The sequence below is a fragment of the Myxocyprinus asiaticus genome, chromosome 2 (assembly GCF_019703515.2).
Source record: "Myxocyprinus asiaticus isolate MX2 ecotype Aquarium Trade chromosome 2, UBuf_Myxa_2, whole genome shotgun sequence".
Lineage (NCBI taxonomy): Eukaryota > Metazoa > Chordata > Actinopteri > Cypriniformes > Catostomidae > Myxocyprinus > Myxocyprinus asiaticus.
The window spans coordinates 56,987,534-56,998,820 of record NC_059345.1 but is presented as its reverse complement, the minus strand read 5'-3'; the positions used below and the strand labels follow the sequence as shown (position 1 = coordinate 56,998,820).

At 38.5% G+C, this 11,287-nt stretch overlaps 1 pseudogene; it reads left to right on the top strand.

Annotated features, from left to right (window-relative positions):
• The first annotated feature begins 301 nt into the window (after window positions 1-301).
• Window positions 302-11,287, top strand: part of LOC127449885 (meiosis 1 arrest protein-like) — a 35,855-nt pseudogene continuing 24,869 nt past the window's right edge.

Here is an 11,287-nt window from a genome sequence, read left to right as displayed (position 1 = left end):
GAGCATTAAATTCAGGGTTTCCAAATACTTCCTGAGTCTAATTTTGTGCCTCACTGTCACCCAGATTACTTTAGATGTATTTATGTATTTGAAGGATACGGCAAAATAATTTTTTTGGTAATCAACATTATTCCACAAATGCTGTCGATTGAGCTTAATTTGTATTGAACCCACAAATTTCCTTTAAGCAATCAGTGAATAAACTGCCGTTTATAATCTTGCTGTTATATCTAACCAAACCTGCTATTAGCCCTGTATAATTATATCCAATTTTGTATCTCCCTCTGTGTTTAGGAGGATCATGAGTGCCAGAAACAAAACCTGCTCCTCTTCTATCCTCCAAGCATCCAGCTCATCATCCTTAACCAGGCAGCCACCCCGTGTGTTGATAGTGGATGCATCGCCGCCCTGGTGGTCAGAGACAAGCTCTGTTTTGTGTCAGGCCCTGGAGAATTTCTTTTTTCTGACCAGAAGTCTAGCTGGGCCTGTTCGTCTGCCCCTACTTAGTGTGTTTGCCATCAGTGTACTAGAGTGCCTTCTATCCTTTGTGGTGAGGATGAGCCTGTGTGTGTGTTATGTTTGACAAGGTTCTATAGCAGGGGTTGGCAACCTATGGCACGCGTGCCAGCATTGGCACACGGAGGGGTAATCGCTGGCACGCCAGCAACGGCAAGAGAGGAGTCGACTATTTTATTGAAAGTTTATATGAAATTCCGCACCTGCATTCCAATCTACATCTTAACATAATCCTTCCTCATGATCACGCAGTGTGTTTTCATGAGCTGAATGCGAGGCTAAACAAAAAGTTAAAATGTGATGAGACTGCAGTATACCCAACAGAGTCGTGCAGCGCGTGCAAGCCATTTGCGCATCACGAGCCGGCAGCACTTCACTTTCAGTTAATCACTAGAGTAAACACGCCCGCTTCGCTTCGGTCAGGCTGCGTGGATGACAGCCCACATTCCGTGTTTCATTTGTTTCTTTTTGCTTTCAGAACAACACGTCATGTAATAAGGAAAACACCAGTATTAATCCTTGAGATTTCCAACCCAGCATACAGGTTCACCCTCCTTAAACCAAGGTCACACTCAAAATTACATTAAACGGTTAAAAGAGAAAACATAAACCCACATTGTGGGGTTCAAAAATCTGAGTCTATTCTAAACATAAATTAAACTTGGAAATAAAGTTTTAGGATTTTGCAGGTGCGATTCAACAAAAAGGGCTAAATAGTTGATCGGCTTGTGATGCGCGAATGGCTTGCACGTGCAGCGCGAGTCTCGTCACACTCCCATTCAGCTGATGAAAACACGCTGCATGATCATGAGGAAGGATTACATCAAGATGTAGATTGGAATGCAGGTGCGAAAAACTTCATATAAATAAAATAGACTGCTCCTGTCTCGCTGTTACTTGCGTAATAGTGATTACAGGAAAATTTAAAATGGCACTCCATGTCAAATAAGTTGCCGACCCCTGTTCTGTAGATTGGTGTTGTATTTAATATGGCATAATTTAAAAGACAAATAGAATTGCATATGTCTTTAAAGACTGCCTTAAATTCACCTGTTCATTTGACACGTCTGCTCTCCTGTGTAGAAGAGCTACTACCTTAAACAGGCAATGCTGGACAGCCTGCAGCAGTTTAAACAATACATATGTCATACAGCTCTTGGGGACATCAACAGCAACTGTGTGGAGGTGAGAACTTGTACCTCTATCACTAATACTGAAGTGCTTTCAAGACTGTAAATGCAAAAAAACAAAAAAACAAAAGAGTAGGCAAAGATCTGAGACAATTGTATTCCTTATAAATGCATCAAATACCTATTCCTTTGTCATTCGTGTTGCTTAATGAAGACCTGCCCTGGGATCTCATCCTTCAAAACAATAGTTGCGCCCTTTCAATTTAAACATATGTCCCCTGGCTTCGTTTTTGAGTGATTCAACTTAAAGCTTTGTTTAAACCTTGCATCGCAAGAAAAGAAATGGTCTCATTTGCATTAGGCCTTTTCGAAACACAGGCATTCACACTGAGATTTCCAACCAATGAATCCAAAGCTCATTTAACCTCCACCATCAGCCTTGAATGAAGATGTTGGCGTACTAACACAGACCACATGGCCCTCAGCAGCCACTCTTCTCTCAGCAGGCTCTATTTAAACTCAACACTAATGTCCCCCAAAGGAAGCAGAGCAAAGGATAAGTGCATTTAATCAGATTATACAGAACATTTTTTTATGCCCTAAATGGGATTAGATGGTGCAAATGGGCTTGTTCTCTGTCTCACTTTGCAGCGACATAGATACAACAGGGCCATTGTAATCATACCAAAGATGTCTATGATATGAACAAAAGCATGATGTATTTATGTGTCTGTAAAATTAGTGCTAGCGCTCTGTTAAAACATGCAACAGATGATGTAGCAATCCTTTGTAAATGTAACATATCTATGGCATCCATAGCAGCTTTGATTCATTTGTTGTTACTGAATTAATTCTACTGTCTCATATTCTTTATGCTGTTAGACTTCAGAGATATGTTTTTGTGCTGTGTAATTTCACTGAAGCCTTGAGTTGGAATGTATTTCAAAAAATGTATCATGAGAGACAGCTAATGACCATCATCAGCTTTCATCCATGCAGTCATAAAACCAGGGCCATTACAGTACATTCAGCTCTGTAGCTTTCTAGTTTAAGCAGGCGCAATCAGCGCTGAAACTGCGTCTTGAGTATTTAAAGGGGTCATGAAATGCTCTTTTTTTTAAATCATTTTATTTTCTTCCCTGTGGTCCACTGATAATGTTTGAAAAGTTTTGTTTTGTTTTTTCGCACCAAAACAGTCATAATTTAGTAATATATGATCATTTTCCACCCTGTTTTTGTCCCTCTCTCTGAAATGCTTGGTTTTGGCCAAAGCGCCTCCTTAAAATGTCAACGTAACATCGTGCAGCCCCTCGAATGCAGCCATATTTGAAACTCAATCGGAAGAGAATGAACAAGCCCCTCAACATTATAAAACTAAATTTCAGGGTTTACACATAACTCACACCCAACACATTGTAATCGAATGTATTAAACTGTTCATCTCAAGCACAACTGTTAACACTCAGTACCATAAACTATCAAACAGTCATGACATTTGAAAAATTCATGAATTAAACTGTTTATTTACTGTTTTACTGTTTACTGTCCGTGTTTTTAACTGCCCATTCTTTCAATAACAGTTCCTTTGCAAAGCTTGAATAGTATTATGACTATTTCACAGGGAATCCACGCTGATATGAGTCGAAATAAACGCACATACATAGTCCAAAGCGGTGCACTAGGGAGCGGTTAGAGAGAGAGAATTGTAAAGTTCCTGACTTGCTCTCCAGTGCTCGGTGCTCCTGCTCCAGAGCTCTCTGGCTGCCCTTCAGAGCTGCGTGCTGGCCAATTAGCTGTTCGTACTCGGACGCCTGTCTTTCATTCACACTGAGCAGGCACTCATGATGTGGTCGCGGGATGCACAAGCCAACTTGTGCTGTTTCTGGAGAGACTTTAATTTTCAGTGTTTGCAGCTGGGCCTGTGAAGCTCCATTCTGGCGTCTCCTTTTCAGAGTTGTAATTTGCCATCGTGTCTTTTAAAAGCAGCACGAGATAAATGACAACGATCAAAAACCTCTTTGTCGTGCATGTTTATATACAAAAATAATTTAAATAGTCCAGATGGGTCCCCTTTGGTGTTCAGGAATCGTTAGGCCACACTTGACCTGTTTGTCCTGCTCTCATTCTGAGTATGAACTGAGCGCCAGTGGGCGGGGCCAAGGGTGAGATGACGTAAAGTAGGTGTTGATGATTTTTTGCTGTAGAGGCAGTCATAAATTAATGGGCTCCCTAGTGTCGTAGGGTAATCGCAGAAGTAAAGAATGAGGCATTTTTGCAGCTTGGTTTCAATAAATGCTTTTATTGCATTGGGGATTAAGGTTTGAGTTCTGAAATGTACATTATGTTTTTACAGTAGAATGACCTTTTATGTCAAAATATCAAGAAAAATTTGATTCCTCATGACATGTTTAATTAAGTCAAGTCTTTCCACGCAAACACACCTCCTTTCTATGTAAATTAGGATTATTATAGATTGCGCTTCATTCACAAAACTATTTTATTAAAAGTACACAAGCATCTCTCTTTCCCCATCATTACAACTCACCATCCTCTGAATACAACTTTAATTTCAATTCTGATTTGCCTCACCCATCTTGTGTACATTTTCTATTGATCATATAGAGCAGTAGTACTAATTCATCAAATTAAAGAGATGATTCAGGTGTCTGGATCACAGGAGTGGAGTGATGCTGTACAGTCCCGGCAGAGTGAGCCAGGTTTATCTGCTGTATCCTCTGCCATATAGTGCTCAGAACTAGGGGTCGACCAATATGTTTTTTCAAGGGCCGATAACGATTATTAGTATTCAAAGAGGCAGATAACATATATTTGGGGGTTGTATGGGGGTTCAGGGGTATTCCCTTAGAAAAAAGTTAAGTAAAAGTCTTAATGAATCAATTTTATATTTTAAAATGCAAATCTACATCTAAATAGTGCAGTTTAAAAATACTGTTTGCTATCATTAAGTGTAAAGGGACTGACTTTCAAATAATGGAAATGTTTTTCATCATAAGCAGAGAATTCGTAATTTCAAAGTTTTTGTTGTCTTTCTTGCCATCCATGCCAGAGATGATGTTATCTCTGATTAATTTTCACAAATTGTAAACAAAAATCTCTGTTTATTATCAATAAGCTCGAAACATGTTGATTAATAACATAACTTTTAGACGGGAAAAAATGGTTTCTAGTCTAAAGATGCTCTGGAACCACGATAAACTTTCCTGTAACAAGCCTTGCTTAGCTGGACCGTCGGAGTCATATCAGACACATGAAGATTGTTTCTGCTTGTACATTTTCTGCAGTGCATTTTAGCGAAAGATGCTCACTGTGTTTCTCCGCTATGGTCTACTGTCGTTAAAATAATGGCATCTGCAGCTCTACTATGCAGTGTTTCATGTTGCGGGCCAGTGGAGAGAGGCGACGAGTGCGGAGCGCGAAAAGGCATTAATGAAGCATGTTCGGTGCTAGAGAAAAATATTCAAGGATATAGCACTGAAAGATTAGTGCTACCTACACCCTGGAGCGCTTGCGGTGTACACAGCTTCATTGTTTTGTTATACTATTAACCTAAAATGTAGAAACCGTGAGATGGGACAACCATTGTCATGATGTCTCGCGATCTGGGTCCAAACTCCAAACCACGGATTTCTTCCATCTGGACCGCGAGACATCATGACAATGGTTGCCCCGTCTCACCGCTAATTGGTGACCTCTTGCATAGAGTATTGTGATGTTTATTGCAACTTCAGTATCTGCATTCTTACCTTTGAAATCAGCTTGTCCTCGCAGTGATGCATGTTTCTCTTGTTGCTTTCCTCTCTCCCACCTCTTCCCCATGAATACGCAGTACAGTGTTGATTTGCCATTTACTGTGACATATAACCAATCTGATAATACTGTTGGCGGGACATTGAGCCAGACTTCAAGCAGTAACCTTTCAGAGAGAGGCAGATTCAGAGCTAATGGAGCGCATTTTAAAATTTATCGGCAATCAGATTAGACAAAATAACGATTCCAATAATTCGAAAAAATTATGAATATCGGATCCGATTATCGGCCAGGACGATAATCGGTCAGCCCCTACTTAGAACTGGTCTGCAAGATTGGAGTTGTGCTTTGCAAATTGTGTTCCACACAAATTTTGTGGGTGGTTTGTGCCTTTGCCTAATCTGCATAATACCTTTAATGAATCAGGTGCTAAACCAGTGCAGACAGTGCATGCAAATATACAGCGCTTTTACAGGGTTCAATTAGTTCTTAGTGAATATCCCCCCTGAGACATTTGGTAAGCATCACAGATTGTCATTTATACTTATCACATATGGTCATAATGTACAGTACATCTGTAATATCTGCCAGTCTGTGAATTAATGGAGAGTTCAGCAGGGATACAGACATTCTTCCCTTTCAGAATATTACATAAAAAAATAAATGACAAAATAAATGAGTTACATACTCATATCAAACAAATCTCAATTCCAAAGGAGTTTTGGGGGACAGTTTTTTCTATGAGCAGGTTTTTCCCAGAATTCAAGTCCTCTCTTACATAATTACTTTAATTAAGGTTTTGTGGTCGACAGTCTCAGGATTTCATACCACAGACTGAGTGAAATGAGATTCCAAGGGTGAGCAATCCAGGCTCCAATTCAGAAAACACAGCCAAACACTCAAATCTGTACTTTATGTGATCTGACAGGTAGTAATTTAGAAATCAAATAAGGGCAGTGGAAAATGAGTTAGATCCAGGGGATGATGTGGCAAGTTTATGTTTGTACATTTATAATAAACATGAGATGATAGCTTGGGCCTAATGTCAAGAAATCACTCTTTCTCATCCTCTTCTAAGTTTTATGATCAAGGCTTTTCACATGCAAATTTTGAAAATATTGTCCATGATGATTACACCTTCTCTCATATAGATACCTGACCAGAGTTTGTGTTGAAGGAAAGTTTTCAATGAATATTTGAATATTTAGTGAATACTCATGTACTGCACTGTGCTTGACTGTTGGTTTCATTTAATGACTTACAAAGCTTGGGTGGCACATACTATCACTGCACTAATTTATAGTTTGTATAGCTAGTTATAGTTATAGTTTACTAATTTGTCAACAGTGAGGAATGAAAGAATGTTGGTGAGAGACAGCTTGCCTGTTTGGATTTTAAAGTCTCTTTGTTTTTTCTCTTCTCCAAGTTGAATATTTACCTAGTGCCTTAAGTGTGTGGAATGGTTGGAGTGTTCTTTTTTTTTTTTTGACTGAACAGAATAAGACTAGAGCAAACCCTCTGGCTGTTCCCTTTGCCATGAACCCAGAGAGGTTACCACCCTGGAAAATAGTGTAGGCTGGACATTGCATAATGTCTAAGGAAGGGAAAAACATTTAACTGCTTCGGGATATAAGTAAAATCATAACAATTCAATGTAATCACCAGAAAGTTCTTTCTTTCAAAAGAAAAAGCAAGAGGAGGTCATTTTAAGAGCACAGCATTGTATGCACAATCCCATCTTTGAAATTGCAGTTACATAACCCTATAGCTGCTTTACAGTTGCAGACAGATCACTAATCTGACTGGACTGCTGTAGTCTAGCAGATATGTGTAGTAAAAGGAAGTTTGAGGTCATGTTGTCCATTGTGTTTGGCTGGATAAAGTCCATACCAGCTTTATTATTGATTGTTCTCAGGGGAGCAGCTAATGGGATAATGGCCTCATATCAGTCGACCTACACACACAGGCTGAAACATACATATCTCTCCGGCTCAGTTTTGACCTTGACTGCCTCACACTGCTACACAAACTCAGGTGTGAGCAGCTAGACCAGCACAGAGGTTCAGCATCCCTCCCTCTCTGACATCCTGTTTTTAACATCCAGCAGACAAACTCAAGTGTGAGGAGGACCTCACAATCAGCATTTTGACACTGTGTGCCCGAGGAAGGAAATGAGACCATATGTGTACAGTTGTGCTCTAAAGTTTGCATACCCTGACAGAAATTGTGAAATTTTGGCATTGATTTGAAAATAGGACTGATCATGCAAAAAAACTGTCTTTAATTTAAGGATAGTGATCATATGAAGCCATTTATTATCACATAGTTGTTTGGCTCCTTTTTAAATCATAATGGTAACAGAAATCACCCAAATGGCCCTGATCAAAAGTTTACATACCCTTGAATCTTTGGCCTTGTTACAGACACACAAGGTGACACACACAGGTTTAAATGGCAATTAAAGTTTAATTTCCCACACCTGTGGCTTTTTAAATTGCAATTAGTGTCTGTGTGTGTCACCTTGTGTGTCTGTAACAAGGCCAAACATTTTTGCATGATCAGTCATATTTTCAAAATCAATGCCAAAATTTCACAATTTCTGCCACAACTGTATGTGTAAGAGAGCAAACATGAGAGTGTTTGTGTGTGCGTGAGAGAGAAACAGTCGGTTTGTTTGGCTGAGCTTACTTATGTTTCTGTTTCTATCTGGGTCATGTTCTGTTTAGAGTGTCATCCAAGACCGCTTTATTCCTTGCATAGGTTTATAAGTGTGAAAATTATTTGATTGTAATCAAATTCAATTGGAAGTCATTAATTTTCAATGAGAGTTGGCAATTTGATGTGGCATGATCAACAGCAACCGTTGTTAAAAGATGAGCAGACTTTAATTTTACACAAACTAGTAGGGGAGGGTAAAAATATCTATTTTCCGATGCATCGCAATCTTCATTTGAACGAACTCGATATCAATTCTTAAATCTCAAAATCGATCTTTTACTCTATACGCAGCCTTCAATGAGAGGAAATCACTCACATTTGCTACCATATTTCATGTTATGTGACAAAAAATTATATATTTGGCAACTGGCTGGTAAATGTTTAGATTTCACTCACCAGTGAATGAATTGTGTTGTATAGTGGTGGAGTATTTAGCAGCGAGATCCTTTCACTGCGTGTTGAGAGTAAAAGTTGTTCCAGTTTAATGTGTGTCCAATGATCTTTACATGCGACCCATCTGTCACTGAATAATGTCTCTTTTAATACCCTTTCTGTAATTTACAGTCATAAGCTAAAAACAAAAAGAAACATTTACACTGGCAGCCAAAAGTTTGGAATAATGTACAGATTTTGCTCTTATGGAAAGAAATTGGAACTTTTATTCACCAAAGTGGCATTCAACTGATCACAATATATAGTCAGGACATTAATAATGTGAAAAATTACTATTACAATTTAAAAAAAATGTTCAGAACTTCTTAAACTACTTCAAAGAGTTCTCATCAAAAAATCCTCCATGTGCAGCAATGACAGCTTTGCAGATCCTTGGCATTCTAGCTGTCAGTTTGTCCAGATACTCAGGTGACATTTCACCCCACACTTCCTGTAGCACATGCCATAGATGTGACTGTCTTGTCGGGCACTTCTCACGCACCTTACAGTCTAGCTGATCCCACAAAAGCTCAATGGGGTTAAGATCCATAACCCTCTTTTCCAATTATCTGTTGTCCAATGTCTGTGTTTCTTTGCCCACTCTAACCTTTTCTTTTTGTTTTTATGCTTCAAAAGTGGCTTTTTCTTTGCAATTCTTCCCATAAGGCCTGCACCCCTGAGTCTTCTCTTTACTGTTGTACATGAAACTGGTGTTGAGCGGGTAGAATTCAATGAAGCTGTCAGCTGAGGACATGTGAGGCATCTTATTTCTCAAACTAGAGACTCTGATGCACTTGTTTAGTTATACATCTGGGCCTTCCACATCTCTTTCTGTCCTTGTTAGAGCCAGTTGAACTTTGTCGTTGAAGACTGTAGTGTACACCTCAAAACATCAAAACTATGATTGACTGATGAGTTTCTAGAGAAAGCTGTTTCTTTTTTCCCATTTTTGACCTAATATTGACCTTTAGACATGCCAGTCTATTGCATACTGTGGCAACTCAAAAACAAACACAAAGACAATGTTAAGCTTCATTTAACAAACCAAATAGCTTTCAACTGTGTTTGATATAATGGCAAGTGATTTTCTAGAACCAAATTAGTAATTTAGCATGATCACTCAAGGATAAGGTGTTGGAGTGATGGCTGCTGGAAATGGGGTCTGTCTAGATTTGATCAAAAATGACTTTTTTCAAATAGTGATGGTGCTGATTTTTACATCAGTAATGTCCTGACTATACTTTGTGATCAGTTGAATGCCACTTTGGTGAATTAAAGTACCAATTTCCTTCTGAAACAGCAAAATCTGCACATTATTCCAAACTTTTGGCCGCCAATGTAATTCTAATCAGGCATAGCACAGATGAGATAAAGCCGAGTTTTTCTCGTTTAACATGCGCTCATTTAAAGATGCTGTTTACAGAAATGCAGGATTCCCTTTAAGAGACAGTACTGTTTTTAGGATTGTGTTCAACAAATCGATGTAAATACCTATAAATAGTACAAATTATGCAATTAAACGTTACAAATTTAACAAAATATAATATATGGAGTATAATATAATATTTATTGGTTAAATATGTTGATTTGTTCATTTTTAAAAAACTAAAATGTGACCAAAATGATGAAAAACTAAGAAAATATAATTAGTAAAATTAATTTTTTTCATATTGTACCTAGTTAGAAGGTCGCCTGTATAATTCACAGAATTAGCTGGGAAAGAATTTATTTCATATGTTAGCAAAAGGGACATTATGACTGAAATATACCCATATGAATAGATATAGAATTGAATCCAAATCGGAATCAAATCGAGAGCTTGTGAATTGGAATCTGGAAATCTGTATCGATACCCGGTCCTACAAATTAGCAGAGACATGATGCAGAAACTAACTTTGGAAGTGCAGACAGTGCACTGCCACCTGATACAGTTAGATACTACAGTTGAGCAGCAATGCCTATTAGAAATCAGCGACTTGACACTCTTTAACTAATTAATCGCTGTCAGCTTGAACACCCCTTAAGAATACAATGCTTTTTACATGCGATGTACAAAGTAGTAAACAGAAATATGTAATTTACATAAGTATTCAGCCCCTTCCTTTCAAATTGCGTTCAGATGTATTCTATTTCTTGACAACCCTTAAAATGTCTCTAGAACCATTTTCAAAGTCTCTCACTGGTTCACTCATTAGCTTTTCACAACAAAGCGAAAATTATATGGGGAACCAGTGAGTGAAAAAAAAAGGGAGCGAATTCAGACAGTGATGTAATTGCCATGTGCAGGAGATTAGAGACTGAGGCACTGTGGAAGTGTCCCATAAACATCTTTGTTATGAACAAAACATCTATAATTTTGTCTTTGTTTTAGGCTTTGTGGCTGCATAGTGATACAGTATCCTGAGGTTCACAATTGTTTGTCATACTGGCCACGTACACTCTACAAAGTTTCAGGAGTGACAGTCTCATTTATATGCAGGTGTGAATCCCCTAAATTTTCATTGCATGTATGTACGGAATACAGTTGCAATGATTGACAAGTGATAACCATAGCGACGCTGCAGCATCTTGCACCTGTGAACAAGAAACAAGAATGCCACCAGTTTAACAAGTTTTGAGCTCGCTATATTTGAGTAAAGACATTATCCACCAAAGATGCATTATCTAGCAATGTTTATTTAGCTGCCGTCGGCAGAATCACCGTGTTTTGTTTGTGTGCATCT